We start from the raw sequence: 12,701 nt of genomic DNA on the forward strand, positions 1-12,701 counted from the left end.
TGCTTGCTCTGGATAATGCCATTGGCTAATCCTACCTTTCAGACCCAGAAAAATCTGAGAGATTGGCTGATGAAGTTACTTCCTGGGGGAGAGGTTCCTGGAGTCAAGTCTAACCAAAAGGGCAGTTACCCGAAGCATCCAAGGATGCATTTGTACAGATGGAAAAAGAGTAGGGTGAAATCATGATAAGCTTCAGATGCTGTGCTGAGTAGATTTCACTGTAAAATCCTAAGGCAAAGCCAAAACACCTCAGAAGAACAAGTGGTTAATCAGAGGCTCAGAGAATCCAAAGAGGTGTGCAGAGCAGAGCAGTCTGGCCTGTGCATTTCAAAACATTGTGGGTAAACTAAGGGCCAGATACTATGCTTGGTCTGGTTCTAGATTCTTCTCCCACACCAGCTGTATAAACCAACAACCTTGGATCAGTCCTGGAATTCTCCTTTTCAACTCCTGCAGAAGGAAGGCAGAACCACTGGAGAAAAGAACCATACAACTGGTGTCACCACAGATTTCAGCCTCTGGTATTTTCAAAGCTGCTTCTCATCCCTTTATGCCCTCGATCCACCTCCTCTCCCATGTACATCAGTGGTTATGACAAAGCTTTATGACTCAAACTCTTACAACATGTGAAGCCTTAGGAAGACACCTTTGAGCATCAAGGATACCAAGCTGTGACACCCTGGGGCAACTTCCCTGGACCATAAGAACAGGTCTGGTCACCCAGCCTCACCCTAAAGGTGGCAGAATGAATCCCCCTATACCTTGTTTAAACCCCAGTCATTGTCAGGAGTTCAAGTCTTTAAGGCCGGATCCTCAGCCTTCCCTCCCCTTTTTCACTAGGCTCTCAAGTCTCCTGCTCTGTGATCAGCAAATTCCTCTATGTCCTCAGCATCTTTTCTGAAACTATCCATCACCCTCTTTGCCTAAATTGAAGACTGGCTCTCCTCTGAGCACACTGCTTTCCAGCCAGCTTCTCACATACAGGCTCCTTTTTTCTCCCCCCACCTCAAGGTAAGAAGGTGACATTGATGTTCTCCTTACTCTCCTTGCTGCCTCCTAATCATTATTGCCATTTCTTCCTGTGGCCATCTCTCCTCCCATGAAGTGCATACTATCTAGCTACACCATCCCCTCCTTCCCATTCTCACTTATCAAGACTTGAGTCGCTGACTCACAGCCTTCTCCTCCTTCAGAACCCTGTCATCATTCTGGATGATTTCAACACCCTGGCCACTCAGCTTCCTTGACTTCATCTTCAAAGACCTTATTCTCCCTCTACCTCACCACCCTGTCATTACCAGAAATTATACTACATCTGAAACTTCAATTTTAAACTTTTTCTCCTGGCTTACTTGCTCAAGTACATCTGTGGGACTGACAACAAAATGAGACCTGAGTAATGAGCCAGCCAGGTAAAGACTTGGTGGGGAGGTCCGATTTAAAAATCGTTTTTGTAGAGACGAGGTCTCACTATGTTGCCGAGAGTAGGGAATAGGTAGAGGGTTCAGGCAGAATCAGCGGCTGTGATGGGATGGGAATGAGCTTTGTGCCTAAGGAACATCAAGAAGTGAGTGTAGAGAAATGCAAATTAAAACCACAGTGTGGTACCATCTCACACCAGTCAGAATGGCTATTATTAAGAAGTCAAAATGGCCAGATGCAGTGGCTCACGCCTGTAATCCCAGCACTTTGGGAGCCCAAGGCAGAAGGATCATGAGGTTAGAAGTTTGAGACCAGCCTGGCCAACATAGTGAAACCCCATCTCTACTAAAAATACAAAAAATAGCTGAGCATGGTGGCGGGCGGCTGTAGTCCCAGCTACTCGGGAGGGTGAGGCAGGAGAATTGCTTGAATCTGGGAGGCAGAGGTTGCAGTGAGCTGAGATCGTGCCACTGCATTCCAGCCTGGACAACAGAGTGAGACTCCGTCTAAAAAAGAAAAAAAAAAAAAAAAAAAAGCCAAAAAACAACAGATGCTGGTGAGGCTGCAGAGAAAAGGGAACGCTTATGCATTGTTGGTGTTCAGTGTATAAGCCCCTGTGGAAATTAGTTCAGCCCCTGTGGAAAACAGTTTGGAGGTTTCTGAAAGAACTTAAAAGAGAACTACTCTTTGACCCAGCAATCCCATTCTGGGCATATATTCAAAGGAAAATAAATCATCCTACTAAAAACACACCTGCACTCATCTGTCCAACCCAGCACTATTCACAATAGCAAAGACACGGAAGCAACCTAGGTGCCCATCAACAGTGGATTGGTTAATGGTAACTTGTGATGTGTAAAATAAAAAAAATATAACCCAGTGGACTGGATAAAGAATATGTGGTACATATACACCAGGGAATACTATGCAGCCATAAAAAGAATGAAATAATTTACTTTGCAGCAACAACGATGCAGTTGGAGGCCATTACCCTAAGCAAATGAACACGGCAACAGAAAACCAAATACCGCATGCTTTCATTTATAAGTGGAAGCTAGACATTGGGTGGTCACAGAAAGATGGCAATGACAGCCACTGGGGACAACTGGGTGGGGGGCAAGGGTTGTAAAACTATTAAGTACTATGCTTGCTACCTGGGTGATGGGATCAGTCATACCTCAAACCTCAGCATTATCCAATATACCTATGAAACAAACCTGTTATGTGTACCTCCTGAATCTAAAATAAAAGTTGAAATATATATTTCACACACACACACACACACGCACACACACACACACAGGCCAGACACGGTGGCTCACACTTGTAATCCCAGCACTTTGGGAGGCCGAGGTGGGCAGATGACCTGAGGTCAGGAGTTCAAGACCAGCCTGGTCAACATGATGAGACCCTGTCTCTACTAAAAGTACAAGAAATTAGCTGGGCATGGTGGTGCATGCCTGTAATCCCAGCTACTCGGGAGGCTGAGGCAGGAGAATTGAACCTAGGAGGTGCAGATTGCGGTGAGCCGAGCTTATGCCACTGCACTCCAGCCTGGGTGACAGAGAGAGACTCTGTCTCCAAAAATAAAAATTAAAAAAAAAAAAAAAAAAGATATATGTATAAACAAAGAAGAGTGTGTCAGAAGGAGAAGAAGAGGAGATGAGGTCAGAGAGGGTGGCAGGTGTTGGATCAGAAGTGACTTAATAGTTTAAAGTAAGAAGTTTTAATTTGATTGTAAATGTACTTATAAGCTATTGGAGTGCTTTAAATTAGGGGAGTGATATGATCTGATATATATTTTTGAAAACAACAGAGAATGGGGCAAAAATGAAAACAGGATACCACTTAGGAAGCTCTTACAGCAATCAGAGATATTGGTGAGCTGAGCTGGGAGCTGGGGAAAGGTAATTTATATTCTATTTGACTTTTTTTTTTTTTTTTAAAGTAGTGATGTGGTCTCACTATGTTTCCCAGGCTGGTCTTGAACTCCCAGCCTCATGATCCTCTCGCCTGGGCTTCCCAAAGTGCTGGGATTACAGGCATGAGTCACCACACCTGGCTGGATTTACACTGTGTCTAGATAGGAATCTTTTAGAGCACCTTTTTATTACAAGCAGTTACAGTGAAAAAGAATACCTTTTCCTCCACCAAAGCTTTCACAAAGAAAAAGTGTATCTGTAACCATATGTATACACAAACTAATATATAAATACATATATTTGTGGGGAATGAGAAAACAGGAAGAAATGAGTAAGCCAGTTTATAAGTAAATAATTGGAATATTTTATGAATTAACATTATTTCCTACAATAGGCATGTTTTATAACTATCTTCTTAAAAGAAATAGCATGTTTTACTTGCTTTGGAGTCAACACAAGTCTTGGGGTTAGAGGTTACATTTCCTGAGAAACTAAGAATCTTCAATTTAAAAAACTTCATTAATCAGACAGTACTTACTTTTTATTTATTTATTTTTTGAGACAGAGTCTCACTCTGTCGCCCAGGCTGGAGTGCAGTGGCGCGACCCCGGCTCACTGCAACATCCACCTCTCAGGTTCAAGTGATTCTCCTGCCTCAGCCTCCCGAGCAGCTGGGACTATAGGCACGAACTACCATGCTCAGCAAATTTTAGTATTTTTAGTAGACACGGGGTTTCATCGTGTTGGCCAGGGTGGTCTCAAATGCCTGAACTTAAGTGATCTGCCTGCCTCAGCCTCCCAAAGTGCTGGGATTATAGGCGTGAGCCACCGCACCCAACGCTTACTTTTAATTTTAATTTTTATTTATTATTATTATTTTTTGAGATGGAGTTTCACTCTTATTGCCCAGGCTCAAGAGCAATGGCATGATCTCAGCTCACCGCAAACTCTGCCTCCCGGGTCAAGTGATTCTCCTGCCTCAGCCTCCCGAGCATCTGGGATTTCAGGCATGTGCCACCATGCCTGGCTAATTTTGTATTTTTAGTAGAGACGGGGTTTCTCCATGTTGGTCAGGCTGGTCTGGAACTCCCGACCTCAGGTGATCACCCCTGCCTCGGCCTCCCAAAGTGCTGGGATTACAGGTGTGAGCAATCGTGCCTGGCCTTTACTTTTTATTTTTAAATTATTAAGATTATTATAGGGCCAGGCACGGTGGCTCTCGCCTATAATCCCAGCACTTTGGGAGGTTGAGGCAAGTGGATCACGAGGTCAGGAGTTCAAGACCAGCTTGGTCAAGAAGGTGAAACCCCGTCTCTACTAAAAATACAAAAATTAGCTGGGTGTGATAGTCCCAGCTACTTGGGAGGCTGAGGCAGGAGAATTGCTTGAACCTGGGGGGCAGAGGTTGCAGTGAGCCGAGTGTGCGCCACTGCACTCCACCCTGGGCAATGGAGTGAGACTCCATCTCAAAAAAAAAAAAAAAAAAGACCTCAGGTGATCCGCCCACCTTGCCCTTCCAAAGTGCCAGGATTACAGGCGTGAGCCACCATGCCTGGCCATATTTTTTTTTTTTTTTTTTTTTGAGATGGAGTCTCGCTCTGTCGCCCAGGCTGGAGTGCAGTAGCGCGATCTCAGCTCACTGCAAGCTCCACCTCCTGGGTTTACGCCATTCTCCTGCCTCAGCCTCCCAAGTAGCTGGGACTACAGGCGCAGGCCACCTCGCCCGGCTAGTTTTTTTGTATTTTGTAGTAGAGACGGGGTTTCACCGTGTTAGTCAGGATGGTTTCGATCTTCTGACCTCGTGATCCGCCCGTCTCGGCCTCCCAAAGTGCTGGGATTACAGGCTTGAGCCACCGTGCCCGGCCAATATTTTTAAATTTTTAAATATTTCCCACACAACATAGATGTATCAAGTATCCATATTTGTTATTCTATATTTCACTTCTCACAGACTTTCTAATTTCACAGGTAGTATCAGTAGAGATGAATATTAGTAAATTTAGGATTTCTTTTTTTTTTTTTGAGATGGAGTCTTGCTCTTGTTGCTCAGGCTGAAGTGCAGTGGCACAATCTCAGCTCACTGCAACCTCTGCCTTCTGGGTTCAAGCAATTCTCTTGCCTTAGCCTTCCAAGTAACTGGGACTATAGGTGCCTGCCACCACACCTGGTTAATTTTTATATTTTTAGTAGAGACGGGTTTTCACTGTGTTGGCCAGGCTGGTCTCAAACTCCTGACCTCTGGTGATCTGCCCACCTTGGCCTCCCAAAGTGCTGGGATTACAGGCGTGAGCCACCATGCCCAGCCAGGGTATCTTTTGGAAGTACCACTGAAGACATTTTCTGATGGATGGAATGAGGGAGTTAAGGAAAAGGTATTATCATCTTCATTTTCAGGATGAGGAAAGTGAGGCTCATTAAGATGCCCACCATCATACCCTAATACCTACCAGAGTCAGGATTCCTATGGACGTCAGGCTCTGAAGCTCCTATTTTTCTATACTGGAATCCTAGGAGCAGTGAGGTTGGTCAGGTAAAAGCCTATTTCACATCAGAGAATTTACCCTCTAGGGTTTTCATAGAGCACATTCCCCTATCCTACCCTGAGTGAAAAGAACCACTTGTTGACTGCTTACAGGTTTCATCAAAGTGAGTTTACAAAAGTAATAATAAAAAAAATTAAATTCACAGTCAATGATGATAATTGTTATTTTGAGGTTTCTTCTTTTTAAAATAGAGATGAGGTCTTGTTATGTTGCTCAGGCTGGTCTTGAACTCCTGTCCTCAAGCAGTCCTCCTGTCTCGGCCTCCCAGTCCTGAAGTTCTGGAATTACAGGCGTGACCGATGTGAGGTCTCCCTCCCTCCCTGACTTCTTTCCTCCCTCCCTTCTTCTCTTTTTTGTTTTTGTTTTTGTTTTGAGACAGGATCTGGCTCTGTCACTCAGGCTGGAGTACAGTGGCACAAGTCTCAATCTCTTGTACTGAAGCAATCCTCCAACCTCAGCCTCCCTCTCAAGTAGCTGGGACCACAGGTGCACACTACCACACCTGGCTAATTTTTAATTTTTTCTCATAGAGATGAGGTCTCACTATGTTGCCCACGCTGGTCCTTCAACTCCTGGACTCAAGCGAGCCTCCTGCTTCAGCTGAGATTACAAGTAGGAACCATTGTACCGGGTCCATTTGAAGTTTCCTAACCCCTATTCTATAGTTAACTGATCCTGATGCTTTGAGCACTGTGAATAAGCACTCAGTAATTTATTCATCAAAACAGTTATAGCACCAACCATGTGTAAGGAATTGTGCTGGGCAGGGGACACTTCATTGGGGCTTTTGGATTTCTGAGTTTGTGGAAAGTGCAAAATGACTTAACACAAATAATATTCAATTATTAAATTTCAAGTTCCTGTTCTGCTTCATTGCCCTTTTCATGTGGGTCTCTGTGCCTTCCCAAACCATTTATTTTGGTTTTAGATGTTGCTTGAAATTGATGATAGGGAAAGACATATGGAATGCAGATGCTAAATGCTGTGTAACAGTTGGTGAAGGAAAAGGTGAGAATCTTAGAGTGGGGAGGATGACTTTTTAAAAAAGAAAACGTGGCCGGGCGCGGTGGCTCAAGCCTGTAATCCCAGCACTTTGGGAGGCCGAGACGGGCGGATCACGAGGTCAGGAGATCGAGACCATCCTGGCTAACATGGTGAAACCCCGTCTCTACTAAAAAATACAAAAAACCTAGCCGGGTGAGGTGGCGGGCACCTGTAGTCCCAGCTACTCGAGAGGCTGAGGCTGGAGAACGGGGTAAACCCAGGAGGGGGAGCTTGCAGTGAGCTGAGATCCGGCCACTGCACTCCAGCCTGGGTGACAGAGCAAGACTCTATCTAAAAAAAAAAAAAAAAAAAAAAAAAGGTGAGAAACTACAGAACAGAGGAAGCATAATAATGAGAAATGATGACCCAAGGAAAGGGAGTAAAAGCACTATTCCTTGCTTTTGCTAAATAAACGGTTGGTATACGAGAAAAGTGAGAAAGAGTAAGATCATTATGTGTGGAAAAGGGAGACATTAGAAATGATTATGGAGGAAGGAGGGTCTGAGGAGTCGTAACATGGGTTGTACAAGGAGTCAAGGCATTTGTTCTTTCCCCTACAATAGTCTCTGGGTTGACCCTTGAAAATTAAGGGTAATTGTGCCTTGTCTCTAAATCCTGAAAACCTCCCTCCCTGCCACCCCACTTTTATTTATTTATTTATTTATTTATTTTTTTTTTGAGACAGGGTCTTGTTTTGTTGCCCAGGCTGGAGTGTAGTGACAAGATCATAGCTCACTGCTGCCTCAACTTCCCGTGCTCAAGCAATCCTCCCACCTTACCCTCCTGAATAGCTGGGACTACAGGTGTGTGCCACCATGCCTGGCTAATTAAAAAAATAAAGTTTTATCCTCCATGACATCTGAATAAAATTGTTTTAGAGACAAGGTCTCACTATGTTGCTCCTTTTTTTTATTTAGATAAAATTGACATATTACAAACATTTTAAAGTGGACAGTTACTGCATTTAGTGCATTCACAATGCTGTGCAGCCATCAGCATGCTCTAGTTTCACCTTCCCTTTCATTTATTAGGAAAGCTTGTATTCAAATCTTCTTTAATCCCATAGGATGCCGCTTCATCCAAACTCCTGTTCCACTATTCCATCATTTCTGCTAGAACGCAGTCCCCAAAATGTCCATTATTCTAATCCCTGTCACTCTCATGCTAGATATTGTCCATCATGAAACCAGATGAGGGGCCAGAACAACTTTTCCTGGTTTATTCCTGTGAGAAGAGAAGTGATAGAGAACGTTGTCAAAATGATTCATTTCATGACTTCTCAGATGTAGCTTATGTGGACCCAAGCAGATTCCTTGGATATTAAGAGCTGAATATGGGTATTGACCAGAATAGATTCTATCATTCAGTTGGACCAAACCATTCTTCCCAGCTTGTCAGTCACCACTCATACTATTAGTAATCCTGTGTAGGAACCACACAGCTTCTGCCCCCACTATGCCACTAAAACCGCTCTCTTGAAAATCAGAATCTATCTATCTATCTGTCTGTCTGTCTGTCTGTCTATCTATCTATCTATCTATCTATCTATCTATCTATCTATCTGTCAGTCTATCCATCTATCTATGTATCTAATCTATCTACCTTAGAGATGGGGGTCTCAATATGTTGCCCAGGCTGGATTTGAACTCCTGGGCTCAAGCAATCCTCCTGCCTCAGCCTCCTGAGAAGCTGGGACTACAGGCACATGCCATTATGGACCAGCTAGCCGTGACCTTTCCATAAGCCCCTGAGGTATGGGGATTGTTTCCTAGAGAAGTTAGCTATCCCTAACTATTCATTTGAATAGGCAATGTACAGTGTCTGCCAAATTTCCCTATGCAAGCTTTCTCTGTTAAGGATACTCAAAAGGAGTCTTAAGAGAAGAATCTTGGTGATACCTAAGTCTTGCAACTCTGAGGAAAGGGATTAGTAGGGAAACTAAAGGGCTGACATTCATATCCAAGCATTCAGTAATAAATCATTGTGGGCCTAGTGCTCAGATCTTTTTTGTGGGGCGGGGACGGAGTCTCGCTCTGTCGCCTAGGCTGGAGTGCAGTGGCGTGATCTCGGCTCACTGAAACCTCTGCCTCCCGGGTTCAAGCAATTCTCTGCCTGAGCCTCCCAAGTAGCTGGGATTACAGGCGCCCGCCACCACACCTGGCTAGTTTTTGTATTTTTAGATGTATTTAGAGATGGGGTTTCACCATCTTGGCCAGGCTGGTCTTGAACTCCTGACTTAGCAATCCACCCACCTCGGCCTCCCAAAGTGCTGGGATTACAGGCGTGAGCCACCATGCCCGGCTCAGATCTTATTTTCTAATATAGTTCCACATTAAAGAAATAGCAATCCAGGACTCCTCAGAGAAATTGCTGATTCTGGGGCTGGGGCATGGAAAGTACAAGATGAATCTGGAGCATCCTATTTTGGAGACATGCTGAAAAAGACACAGGAGCCAACTTGAAAGGGTATCCATGACTAAATCTGGAAAATTCAAGTTCCAAAATAATTAAGGACAGTAATGAATTATAAACCATTGAAAAAAGTAGTAGTCCATAAGTCTGTATCATTAATAGATAACTAAAAAACCAACTAACTAAATAAGAGACAAGGGAGGATTGGTACAGGCAAAACACAATAGATGCTAAATCTAGAGGAAAACGTTTAAAGAGGAGCCAGATATTTGCATTGTCTAAGATGTGTCCCCATAGATTGCTCATTAATTACAAGGAAAAAATAGTAAATGCACTGTGAGAAATCAGATCCTTTGACAAAGTAATCAAAATTACTATCTCCAGTGAAGGACAGAGAGACATTATGTGCCTTCGGATATAATATCCTGAGGGCACAATATCATACATGAAGTATTCTGGCCAGAAATGGATAACCTGAATCTAATTATAAGTAAACATCAGACAAACATAAACAACAAACCTAAAATGAGGATATCCTAAAATGAATAACTTTTTTTTTTTTTTTTGAGACGGAGTCTTGCTCTGTCGCCCAGGCTGGAGTGCAGTGGCCGGATCTCAGCTCACTGCAAGCTCCACCTCCCGGGTATACGCCATTCTCCTGCCTCAGCCTCCGGAGTAGCTGGGACTACAGGCGCCCGCCACCTCGTCCGGCTAGTTTTTTGTGGTATTTTTTAGTAGAGACGGGGTTTCACCGTATTAGCCAGGCTGGTCTCGATCTCCTGATCTCGTGATCCGCCCATCTCGGCCTCCCAAAGTGCTGGGATTACAGGCTTGAGGCACCGCGCCCGGCCTTTTTTTTTTTTTTTTTTTTTTTTTTTGAGACGGAGTCTTGCTCTGTCGCCCAGGCTGGAGTGCAGTGGCCGGATCTCAGCTCACTGCAAGCTCCGCCTCCCGGGTTCACGCCATTCTCCTGCCTCAGCCTCCCGAGTAGCTGGGACTACAGGCGCCGCCACCTCGCCCGGCTAGTTTTTTGTATTTTTAAAGTAGAGACGGGGTTTCACCGTGTCAGCCAGGATGGTCTCGATCTCCTGACCTCGTGATCCGCCCGTCTCGGCCTCCCAAAGTGCTGGGATTACAGGCTTGAGCCACCGCGCCCGGCCTTTTTTTTTTTTTTTGAAACGAAGTCTCGCTCTGTTGTCAGGCTGGAGTGCAGTGGCGCCATCTTGGCTCGCTGCAAGCTCTGCCCCCGGGTTCACGCCATTCTCCTTCCTCAGCCTCCCGAGTAGCTGGGCCTACAGGCGCCCGCCACCACGCCCAGCTAATTTCTTTTTGTATTTATGGTAGAGACAGGATTTCACCGTGTTAGCCAGGATGGTCTCAATCTCCTGACCTGGTGATCCACCCGCCTCGGCCTCTCAAAGTGCTGGGATTACAGGCGTGAGCCACCGCGCCCAGCTGTGAAGAACATTTTATTACCCTTTTACCAGAAAAAGGCCTGTATTCTTCAAAAATATCAAAGACAAAGAAAAGCTGAGGAACTGTGCCAGATTAAAGAACACTAAAGAGACATGACAATTAAATGTAATATATGATCCTAAACTGAATCTTGTGCTGGAAAAGAAAAAAATGCTAAAAAAGATGTTATTGGATCAACTGACAACATCTGGAACATGGATGGTAAAGTGTTACAGCAATGTTAAATTTCCTGGAGTCAATAATTGTATGTATTTTGTTTATATAAGATAATGTACTTATTAGGATATTCAAGTATTATGTGGTAAACGAGCATGATGCATGCAATTTACTTTCAACTGCTCAGAAAAAAAAAATGTATGTGGGCCGGGTGTGGTGGCTCACACCTATAATCCTAGCATTTTGGGAGGCCAAGGTGGGTGGATTGCCTGAGCTCACGAGTTCGAGACCAGCCTGGGCAACACGGCGAAACCCCGTCTCTACTAAAATACAAAAAAATTAGCCGGGTGTGGCGGTGGGCACCTGTAATCCCAGCTACTCAGGAGGCTGAGACAGGAGAATCACTTAAACCCAGGAGAGGGAGGTTGCAGTGAGCCAAGATCGCGCCACTGCACTCCAGCCTGGGTGACAGAGTGAGACTGTCAAAAAACAAACAAACAAAAAAGCATGTATGTGTGTAATATAACTCTATCTATCTATAACTGCAAATGATAAAGCAAAAGGGGCAAGATGTTAATAATCTGGGTAACAGGTATATGGGTCCTCTTTTTGTCACTCTTGCAACATATCTGTATGTTTAACATTATTTCCAAATAAAAAGTATCCTGGGTTCTGGATTTGAAAAAAAATCATTGAAGTTCTCCTCCTGTTGGCTCAAGAGACTTTTCTGCTTTTTATCCTTTACTGCAGACCTTCACGCTAATCTGGTTTTCCCAGTTTCACAACCTGTTGATTTCTATTTAAATTCTCTTTTTTTCCTAGCCCCTAGGATTCATAATTTGTTTGAAGAGTTTGCCTAGCTTCATGGTTCAGTTTGTCTCAAGACACAGCCTTCTCGTCAGCTTCTCCTATTTGGTCTTAAGCACTGCCACTCTTGGGCAAGTGACTTCTTGCCTGCAACACTGAATCTAGGCTCTAGGTCCTAGAAGGATGTCAGACCCTGAATGAGACTTGAATGCTTCCAATTGCTAACTGCTCCATCTCCCTCTCCAGCTGCTCCGTCTTTGTTTAGGAGGATATATTTCACATATCTGCCCCTTTCTCGCCTTCTTTCCTGTTTAATCAAACCCTCATCATAGTTTTCTGATTAGGATCCCTTTCTCCAGTCTTTACCCACTCCAGCCATCTATCTTCCTTCACCATCACTAGTTCTCTCTCACATTACCCATCTGAATAAACTTTTTTTTTGAGACAGAGTCTCGCTGTGTTTGCCCAGGCTAAAGTGCAATGGCACGATCTTGGCTCACTGCAACCTTTGCCTCCCGGGTTCAAGAGATTCTCCTGCCTCAGCCTTCTGAGTAGCTGGGATTACAAGCATATGCCACCACATCCGGCTAATTTTTGTATTTGTAGTAGAGACGGGGTTTCACCATATTGGCCAGGCTGGTCTCGAACTCCTGACCTCCAGTGATCTGCCACCTTGGCTTCCCAAAGTGCTGGGATTACAGGCATGAGCCACTGTGCCTGGCCACCTGTGCGAATAAACTTCTAACAGCTCTACATTGCCTTTCAAAATCTGACTCAATTTACCTTATTACTTCTATATCCTGCCACTTCTCTGCTTAACTGTAAGCTCCTTCAGGGAACAGACCATGCCTTTTCTTCTGTGTCTCCTTAATTTCTTTTTTCTTTTTTTTTTTTTTTTTGAGACGGAGTCTCACTCTGT

At 44.3% G+C, this 12,701-nt stretch overlaps 1 protein-coding gene across 2 annotated transcripts in view; it reads right to left on the bottom strand.

Annotated features, from left to right (window-relative positions):
* AP4B1 (adaptor related protein complex 4 subunit beta 1) overlaps nucleotides 1–12,701 on the bottom strand; it is a 36,842-nt gene that overhangs the window by 22,137 nt on the left and 2,004 nt on the right. The window lies entirely within an intron of this gene.

The sequence above is a fragment of the Macaca thibetana genome, chromosome 1 (genome assembly GCF_024542745.1).
Source record: "Macaca thibetana thibetana isolate TM-01 chromosome 1, ASM2454274v1, whole genome shotgun sequence".
NCBI classification, from domain to species: Eukaryota; Metazoa; Chordata; class Mammalia; order Primates; family Cercopithecidae; genus Macaca; species Macaca thibetana.